At 36.5% G+C, this 10,327-nt stretch overlaps 1 pseudogene; it reads left to right on the top strand.

The window, feature by feature from the left end:
• Positions 1-9,930, top strand: part of LOC124964404 (olfactory receptor 50-like) — a 29,102-nt pseudogene extending 19,172 nt beyond the window's left edge.
• The last annotated feature ends 397 nt before the right edge of the window (positions 9,931-10,327 follow it).

Below are 10,327 nucleotides of genomic sequence, written 5' to 3'. Positions count from 1 at the left end.
GGGGGTGTAGAGAGAGAGAGAGGGAGAGAGAGAGACAGAGAGACAGAGAGAGAGAGGGAGAGAGGGAGAGACAGAGACAGAGACAGAGAGAGAGAGGGAGAGAGAGAGAGAAAAAGGGAGACAGAGAGAGAGAGAGGAAGTCTAGCTACACCCTAGCTGCCTAGAGTTACCACCCATTAACTCATTCAAATTATTAATTCATCACATAAATTAATCCACTGATTTGATTACAGCTCTCATATTCTAATAATTTCACCTCAACATTTCTGCATGTCTAAACATGAGCTTTTCAGGAACAGCTCATATCCAGATCATAACAACAGCTGATGGTATGCAGGTGTGTTTTTGTGATCATTTATCAAGGTTTGCACTTCAGGTCTACACATTTCTGTCTGTGAATATTATACAGTCATTAAAAATATTTATTTTTAAGAAAGCAAGTTTGATTTATAACATTTAAAAGAACCAATTAATCACAATAAATATTCGCATATGTTGACCTTGAATAATGAGCACATGATATTAATTTTCTACCAGGCATGGGGGAAATAGAGCTGGTGATACATGGAATAAATCTGGGATAAATGTTTCAATGGTTTAGTGGACAGCACACATTGATGGTATTGTGTGAATCCTGCACTGATGGAATGTGGACGCTACAGCTTTGGGGCAAGAGGCAGATTTACAGAAACTGTATTCTTTTCTCTAAGTCTGGTGGTGACGATGAGATATGGTTTCCCTCACTCTTTGGCCATAGAGTAAAGATATTAGAGTGTTTCTGGTGTTTTTGAAATATATGGGGTTGAGAAATGAGTCTTTGGTTAACATGCTCAACCTCAAGGTCCCATTATTCCAAACACAGAATGAACTTTTCCGAGGGTGAAGTGGTAAGGCGGTAACCTCTATGAACCACCAAGTTCCTAATTGCAGCCTGTTTTTATTATCATGGTTCCTCCAAGAGTGAATTATTTTATTCCTGAGTCAACAAGCAATTCGTTCCCCACAGGAGAAAGGAAATGAAGCAATTATATCCTGTTTGTTCCTAATTTGTAGCTAGCTGTAGTGGGGGGTTGTCTCCTAGGACTTCTGTATGGTTTTCAAAATAACCCCCTGCTCAGATGCTGTGAACAAATACATATCCATACCCCTGACTTGTTTGGTTTTGAACGAATAGCTTCTCTGTGTGTTAGAGTGGATTTTTGAGCCCACCTGTTTTCACTCTATTCTATGTCTTCTAAAGAGAAACTGAAGAACTTTGCCATGGTATGTAACTGAAGATGTCCTTACTTATCATCTAACGGGCCATACTGGAGCTTGAGTAGAATCTATGTTAAATTGTATGCATAGGTTTGGCGTGTGTGTGTGTGTGTGTGTGTGTGTGTGTGTGTGTGTGTGCGTGTCCAGCATGTGCTATTGATCTTTAGACTCTATCCACCTCACACAAGAAGATGACAGACAACTCTGTAGAGTAATTCATCTTGAACTTAATATCTATTTAAATTTTGAAAAAAGAGGGCAGAACCAAATTTCCATGTACAATACTTTCTATCTGATCCTGTATCTAATTTTTGGAAAAATCAGTGAAGAAATATACTTCATTTTCTTATCATTAAGCACTTTTAGGTCTTGCTGGATTTTCTTCCAAATCGTATTCCAAGCCTCTGTTTTTTTATTTATCTCTACTGTCAAGATTTAGGTGTTATTTTGTACCTAAAGTGCTTCAATAGATTCCTGCTGACATTTGCCATGCTACAATCTGATCTCTACTCAATGGACTATATGCTATTTGAATTTCTTGGTCAATTCTATGCTGAAACTTTTTCTTGGGTATACTATTGCCCTGAAAACAAAATCGAAACTTTCCATTATGTCAGAAGAGGCCTTGTATAGTCTGACTTCTCAACAATTCACCAACGCATAATCCTCCCAGGCTGCCCATGGTCTTGAATTTTCTCCATTCTTAAATGCCCCAGCCATGTCCTCTCCAAACACTTCACTAGAGTGCCCATTTGTATAACCTGTGACAGCTTCTTCCATTAAGAGTTTCTTTTAGAAAATATGTAAAAATAGACAACCTCATCACTGTAGTTTCCTAGTGCTCTGATGACTTGAATAAGAATGATCTGCTTTGAGCTGAGGAAATATAGGATGTAGGGTTTGGAAGAGACCGTACATATTTTCCACATTCCAGAAAAATTCCTATAGAAAGACTGATGGAAGATTGAAAATGTTGAGTGGATTGTTGAATGAAAGAATTGTTTTTCATGGAAAAACTTATGGATATATTTAAAGGTAGTTCACTAGGTATTTTATGACCTTGACATAGATTCAGTCACTTAATGCCCAAAATCAGCCCATGTGGTTCTCTTTACTTGATTTAACTCATGGAAATATAGCATAAGCTTAGTGTTTCATAGGCCTGGGGAGGTAAGAGAGGCCATCAGAGTAGACATCACCAAGTAGTTTCTACTGACCTGGCTTAGAACCTAGTTTCCTAAACTCAGATTTCCACCATGAATTCATGAACTACTCATGAACTATATCTGATCTGATGATCATTGAAATATTTCATGCTTTCTCCAAATGATGTTGTGTTGACTCTAGGGGGGGACAAAAATGTCTTTTGTCCAGACCATCTGTAGCTGACTAATGTGGAAGAAAGCTTGAAATATTTGAATTAAGATGCACATACTGACTAGTCTAAAGCCAAGTTTTTATTATGTAGTAGTCACAATGACTTCTCATTCTTTCACATTTCTATCTCCATTTTCATCTCCAGCATGAGGAGGGAGAACCAGAGCAGCGTGTCTGAGTTCCTCCTCCTGGGGCTCCCCATCCAGCCAGAGGAGCAAGGCATGTTCTACGCCCTGTTCCTGGCCATGTACCTGACCACAGTGCTGGGGAACCTGCTCATCATCCTGCTCATCAGGCTGGACTCTCGCCTCCACACCCCCATGTACTTCTTCCTCAGCCACTTGGCCCTCACTGACATCTGCTTCTCCTCAGTCACAGCTCCAAAGATGCTCATGAACATGCTGACGCAGACTCAGTCCATCTCATATGCTGGGTGCATTTCCCAGGTGTATTTTTTCTTGTCATTTGGGGGTCTTGACAGCTTCCTTCTGACCTCCATGGCCTATGACAGATATGTGGCCATCTGTCACCCTCTCCACTACACCACCATCATGAGTCAGAACCTCTGTTTCCAGCTAGTTGTTGTGTCTTGGGTTTCATCCTTTTCTAATTCCCTTGTACATACCCTCCTTCTAGCCCATCTCTCTTTCCTGAGAGAAAACACCCTGAACCACTTCTTCTGTGACCTCTCTGCTTTACTAAAGCTGTCAAGCTCAGACACCACTGTCAATGAGCTGGTTATTCTCATTGTAGGATCAATGTTCATCACTGTGCCATTCATATGCATTCTGGTCTCTTATGGCCACATTGGGGCCACCATCCTGAGAAGACCCTCCATCAAGGGGATCTGCAAAGCCTTGTCCACATGTGGCTCCCACCTCTCTGTGGTTTCCCTGTACTATGGAGCAATTATTGGACTATATTTTCTGCCCTCATCTAATAATTCCAATGACCAGGATGTCTTTGTGTCTGTGTTGTACACTGTGGTCACCCCCATGCTGAATCCCTTCATCTACAGTCTGAGGAATCGGGATATGAAAGGAGCTCTGGGAAACATCCTCAGGAGAGGAAGATTTTCAGCATGAGGGACAATTTTTGTTGCATTGCGGATATTATATCTTCTCAGTCCTCACATGCATCACTGTCACTCTGAAAGGCTGTTTCTTGGTTAACCCTGATGTGTGAGTCTTTATTCAGCCTTGCTTCACTTTGAGTTCAGTTTTGTGTCTGTTTAAGTTTCTTGTGAAATGTAGAGTCTCAGGAAAGATTTTCACAAACACGTCTGCACACTGTTACTTTTCACTTAGTATCCTTGTCTTACCAGCATTGGGATTGTTATGTAGTCAGAGCCATTGTTCATTTTAAAAAATTGGATGGATTTCTTTCTTAGTAAAACTTTTTATTTTGACAAGATAATACATTTAATTAAAAATTAATTTTTTTTCTGAATTATATTTATACATTTAATTTTACTTTTACTTTTGAAATTGACACATAAAGTTGTACATATTTACAGGGTACTCTGTTGTTTCTTTCCTTCGGTATATGTTGTTTTCTTACATACATTGCATAATTTTCAAATGAAAGTAGGCATATCTATTTTCCAAAATATTTATAATTTATTTTGCTGAAACATCCCAAATCCTTTGTTTTTGGAAAAATACAATATATTATCATTATCTTTACTCAAGCTACAGTGCAATAAAACACAGAACTATGTAACTAACATACAATTAATCAACTTTTCTCTGTCCCTCCTTCTCTAATATTCTCATCAGCTATCCATAATTTCTTATTCACTATCCAATTATTTAGTTATTTTACTAGAAAGTTGGTAACCAGATCCATAACTTTTTTTTCCTCAAAGAGAAATGGCCTGTTCACAAATATAAATGAGATGAATTGATGCAAAAAGTCATGGTAATTTTCAAAAAAATATACAGGTACAGGACCAATGTGTACTCTACCAGGTAGTGTGGTAATTTTTGAAAATTACCAATGGTGTGGTAATTATGGGAAATGAATTCTTTTCTGATACAGGGGTTCAGCCTATGTAGGTGTGGGCTGGAGAGTGGTTTCGTCAGGATGTAAGTGTAGGCCACCTGACCTGAGTTTGAGCACAGTTTAACCCACCTGTAATTTATTGCAAATGAAAGAAGATACTTTCCTTCCCAAATATGTAAATGTAGTGTCCCATGTTCCCCTTTGAAATAGTAAAATGTTCTCTTCAGTGCTTGAGAAACTGCTTCTGCTCCAGGCAAAGACATTAAACCCCGTTCCTATAAGCTGATTACTGTGACAGATGTTCCTATGTTTATTATTTCCATTTCTATTTGGTTAAAATAGTGAAATTTAAATTTAAGAAAGATTATAGCAAGTGAGTGTCGCTACACTAGCAAAATTTGGAGAAAGTGGAACTCAAGTCATGTGTAATATTAAATCTGAGTTGCGGAAACCACATGAATATTTTTCAAAACTCAGAAACATTTTAACCCATTTTACTTGAGTCTTACAAAAATACTGAAATAGTTTATAAATAAAATGACATATATACAGTTTAAATGTGTGTGCAAACATGTAATATAATGTACGAATTATGTCTGTGTTCATGTATGTGTGACATATGATCACATTTTAAATAATATTATTAAAAGAAATAATCCTTGAGCAATCTCTAAACTTAGTAGAGAACTAACAATATTTTTGAATCTCCTTTGGTCTTTCCTCAATCATATATTTTTTCCTCTTGAAAGAACCTAGTATCTTGACTATTTTCAAAGTCCTTTACTTTGAATTAACATTTTACACTTTTGTATTGATTCCTAAATTTGCCTCCCTCAGAAGTGTATATAAAATAGTAAATAATACTATATTTACTTTGCTGGTTTGCTTTTGTGGAGACTAATGTCCTTGTGAAATTCATCTATATTTTCTTCTTTCACTCTGAGCCCATAACAGACTAATCTCTTCAATTTTAGTATCCATTTTTTTTCTTTCAGCATTTTATTACAATGAAAAATTTGCTAAAAACACTTTTATGCATGCACCCAGTGTGTACATGCATCAGATCTTGTAAATTGTATACTCCAGAGAATAATTGGATTGCAGGGTATGCATTTATCTGGTATAAATATCATGGCTAAACTCTTCTACAAAATAGATACACTAAGAAACCTGTCTGAAAAAGTTACATTCTAAATGATTGCAACTGCATGACATCCTAGAAAATGCAAAAAATATAGATAATAAAATGATCAGCAGATGCTAAGACTTTAGGGTAGGGATGGGAGGGATGAATACATAAAGAGGATTTTAGGGTCCAAAAACTATTCCATACAATGCTGTAGCAGTGGGTACCTGTCACTATGCACTAGTCAAAAACAGTGCTGAAACAAACAAAAAGGCAAAGTAATCACCACGGTACAACACAAAGCATGAACCCTAATGAAAACTATGGATTTCAGTTAATAATGTAACAATTTTGGTTCAATTGTAGCAAATGTATTACACCAATGCAAGATGTCAATAGAAGGGGGTAAGGATGTCAATAGAGGAACCGTGGACAGGGATTGGGAAAAGAGCTGTGTGAACACTTCCTGTTCATTTTTTCCATAAACCTCAGGCAGATCTTAAATATCTATTTTTTAAAATTATACTATTTTAAAACTTTATCCTCAAAGTATAAGAATTCCAGTTACTTTACCTCTTCATATGTGGTATTGACAAGGAGATTTTAAAAATGTTTGCAAGTGTTGCAAATGACAAATTAAGTGTCATTGTGCTTTTACTTTCTACTTCACTGACCATCAATGCAGTAAAGCATCTGTCACTAGGTTCACTGGATATTTTGGACAGAGATGGATGGCTATCCAAATTTTACCATTTGTGAAGTTTCACCAGAAGGGAGCTGCTACATTTTCAACTAATCTATGCGGGTCTCAGTGACATTGTTCCGAGTGGAAGAAAATGTGTTATTTCCTGGTCAAGATTTTAGAGAAAACACATGAAACATCACCTATTTGATGGAAGCAGAACACCCTCAGTACTTGGAAATACTGGAGCCTGGTTCCTGAATTACCACATGGTGGAACATCATCTACCCACCAGGAGACCTACCCTCTACCATTACAACAATCATCATTACCCTTGCTACTAAAAATTCCTTCAAGTGAAATAAGTGATCATGCCTTTCTCTTGCCTTTCTATTAGTTGGTTTATACTTTACATATTGCATTGTACACAGTCTATGTAATGTGGATGTTAGTCCTTTGTATACAGTGAAATGTTTTTCATGATTTTTATATGGTTACTTTAAAAACGTGTATGAGGGTCTCAATTTTAATGTGTTTAAAGTACTTAAATCATCTATTTCGCTGCTGTTCTTGATTTTAATGTGATTCTTTGAGGAAATCACCTTGCAATGGCCACCATTGTGTTTTCTTTCTTTTTCTTTATTTTGATTGTAACAAATCAAATCATTTGTTTGTAAACAAATGGGGTACATCTTGTTTCTCTGTTTGTACATGAAGTAAAGGCATACCATTTGTGTAATCATACATTTACATAGGGTAATGGTGTTTGACTAACTCTGTTGTTTTTTCCTTCTCCCCCACCCCTCCCACCCCTCTTTTCCCTCTATACAGTGCCTCCTTCCTCCAGTCTTGCCTCCCTCCTACCCCCCATTATGTATCATCATCTGCTTTTGCAGTGAGATCCATCCGTTCTTTGGTTTTATGAGATTGGATCATCTCACTTAACATGATATTATCCAATTTCATCCATTTGCTCCAAATGCCATAATTTTTTTATGGTTGAGTAATATTCCATTATATATATATATATATATATATATATATATATATATATATCACTGTGATATATATATCCATTCATCAATTGAGGGGCATCTAGATTGGTTCCACAATCTGGTTATTGTGAACTGAGCAGCTATGAACATTGAAGTGGCTGCATCTCTGTAGTATGCTGATTTTAAGTCCTTTGGGTATAGGCCAAGGAGTGGGATAGCTGGGTCAAATGGTGGTTCCATTCCAAGTTTTCTAAGAAATCTCCACATTGCTTTCCAGAGTGGCTGCACTAATTTGCAACCGCATCAGCAATGTATGAGTGTGTCTTTTTCCCCACATCCTCACCAACACCTATTGTTGCTTGTGTTCTTGATGACTGCCATTCTAATTGGGGTGAGATGGAATCTTAGTGTAGTTTTGATTTGCATTTCTCTTATTACTAGAGATGTTGAACATTTTTTCATATATCTGTTGATTGCTTGTACATCTTCTTCTGTGAAGTGTCTATTCATATCCTTAGCCCATTTGCTGATTGGGTTATTTGTATTCTTTGTGTAGAGTTTTTGAGTTCTTTATAGATTCTGGAAATTAGTGCTCTATCTGAAGTATGAGTGGCAAAGATTTTCTCCCACTCTGTAGGCTCTCTCTTTGCATTGCTGATAGTATCCTTTGCTGAGAGAAAGCTTTTTAGTTTGAATCTATCCTAGTTCTTGATTCTTGCTTTTATTTCTTGTGCTATGGGAGTCCTGTTGAGGAAGTCTGATCCTAAGCCGACATGTTGAAGATTTTGACCTACTTTTTCTTCTATAAGATGCAGGGTTTCTGGTCTGATTCCGAGGTCCTTGATCCATTTTGAGTTGAGTTTTGTGCAGGGTGAGAGATATGGGTTTAGTTTCATTCTGTTGCATATGGATTTCCAATTCTCCCAGCACCATTTGTTGAAGAGGCTATCTTTCCTCCATTGCATATTTTTGGCACCTTTGTCTAGTATGAGAAAACTGTTTTTATTTGGGTTTGTGTACGTGTCCTCTGTTCTGTACCATTTATCTACCTGACTATTTTGGTACCAATATCATGCCGTTTTTGTTACTATTGTTTGTAGTATAGTTGAAGTTCTGGTATTGCGATACCCCGTTTCACTCTTCCTGCTAAGGATTGCTTTAGCTATTCTGGGTTTCTTATTCTTCCAGATGAATTTCATGATTGCTTGCTCTATTTCTGTGAAGTTCATCATTTTAATTGGAATCAAATTGAATCTGTATAGCACTTTTGGTAGAAAGGCCATTTTGACAAAATTAATTCTGACTATCCAAGAACATGGGAGATCTTTCCATCTTCTAAGGTTTTCTTTAATTTCTTTCTTTAGTGTCTGTAGTTCTCATTGTAGAGGTCTTTCACTTCTTTTGTTAGATTGATTCCCAAGTATTTTTTTTTTTTGAGGCTATTGTGAATGGGGTAGCTTTCCCAACTTCTCTTTTTGAGGATTCATCACTTATGTATAAAAATGCTTTGGATTTATGAGCATTTATCTTATAACCTGCTACTTTACTGAATTCACTTATGAGTTCTAAAAGTTTTCTGGTGGAATTTCCCAGTTCCTCTAAATTTATAATCATGTCATCAGCAAATAGGAATAGTTTGAGTTCTTCTTTTCCTATTTGTATGCCTTTAATTTCTTTGGTCTATCTAATTGTTCTGGCTAGAGTTTCAAGGACAATGTTGAATAGAAGTGGTGAAAGAGGGCATCCCTGCCTTGTTCCAGTTTTTAGGGGGAATGCTTTCAGTTTTTCACCATTTAGAATGATATTAGCCATGGGCTTAGCATAGATGGCCTTTACAATGTTAAGGAATGTTCTCACTATCCCTAGTTTTTCTAGTATTTTGAGCATGAAGGGATGCTGTATTTTATCAAATGCTTTTTCTGCATCTATCGAAATAATCATGTGATTCTTGACTTTAAGTCTTTTGATGTGGTGAAATACATTTATTGATTTCTGAATGTTGAACTAACCTTGCATTCCTGGAATAAAGCCCACTTCATCGTGGTGCAATATCTTTTAAATATATTTTTGTATGCAATTTGCTAATATTTTGTTGAGAATTTTTGCATCGATGTTCATTAAGGATATTTGTCTGAAATTTTCTTTCCTCGATGTGTCTCTGTCTGGTTTAGGTATCAGGGTGATATTGGCTTCATAGAATGAGTTTGGGAGGGTTCCCTCTTCTTCTATTTCATGAAATACTTTGAGGAGTATTGGAATGAGCTCTTCTTTAAAGGTTTTATAGAACTCGGTGAGAACCCATCTGGTTCCGAACTTTTCTTTGTTGGTAGGCTTTTGATGACTTCTTCTATTTCATTACTTGAGATTGATCTATTTCAATTGTGTATGTCCTCCTGGTTCAGTTTAGGTAAGTCATATGTCTCTAGAAACCTGTTGACGCCTTCGAGATTTTCTGTTTTGTTGGAGTATAGATTTTCAAAATAGCTTCTAATTATGTTTTGTATTTCAGTCGTGTCTGTCGTGGTAGTTCCATGTTCATTCCGGATTTTAGTAGTTTGAGTTTTCTCTCTACTTCTCTTTGTTAATGTGGCTAAGAGTTTATCAATTTTATTTTTTCAAAGAACCAAATATTTATTTTTTCAATTTTTTCAATTGTTTCTTTTGTTTCAATTTCTTTGATTTCAGCTCTGATTTTAACTATTTCCTGTTTTCTACTACTTTTGGTGTTGCTCTGTTCTTTTTCTAGTGCTTTGAGCTGTAGTGTTAGGTTGTTTATTTGTTGATCTTTTTCTTCTTTTATTGAATGCACTCCATGAAATAAATTTTCCACTAAGAACTTCTTTCATAGTGTCCCAAAGATTTTGATATGATGTATCTTTGTTCTTG

This window comes from Sciurus carolinensis, chromosome 14 (genome assembly GCF_902686445.1).
Source record: "Sciurus carolinensis chromosome 14, mSciCar1.2, whole genome shotgun sequence".
Lineage (NCBI taxonomy): Eukaryota > Metazoa > Chordata > Mammalia > Rodentia > Sciuridae > Sciurus > Sciurus carolinensis.
The sequence above is the reverse complement of the archived record's forward strand: the minus strand, read 5'-3'. Positions and strand labels throughout refer to the sequence as shown.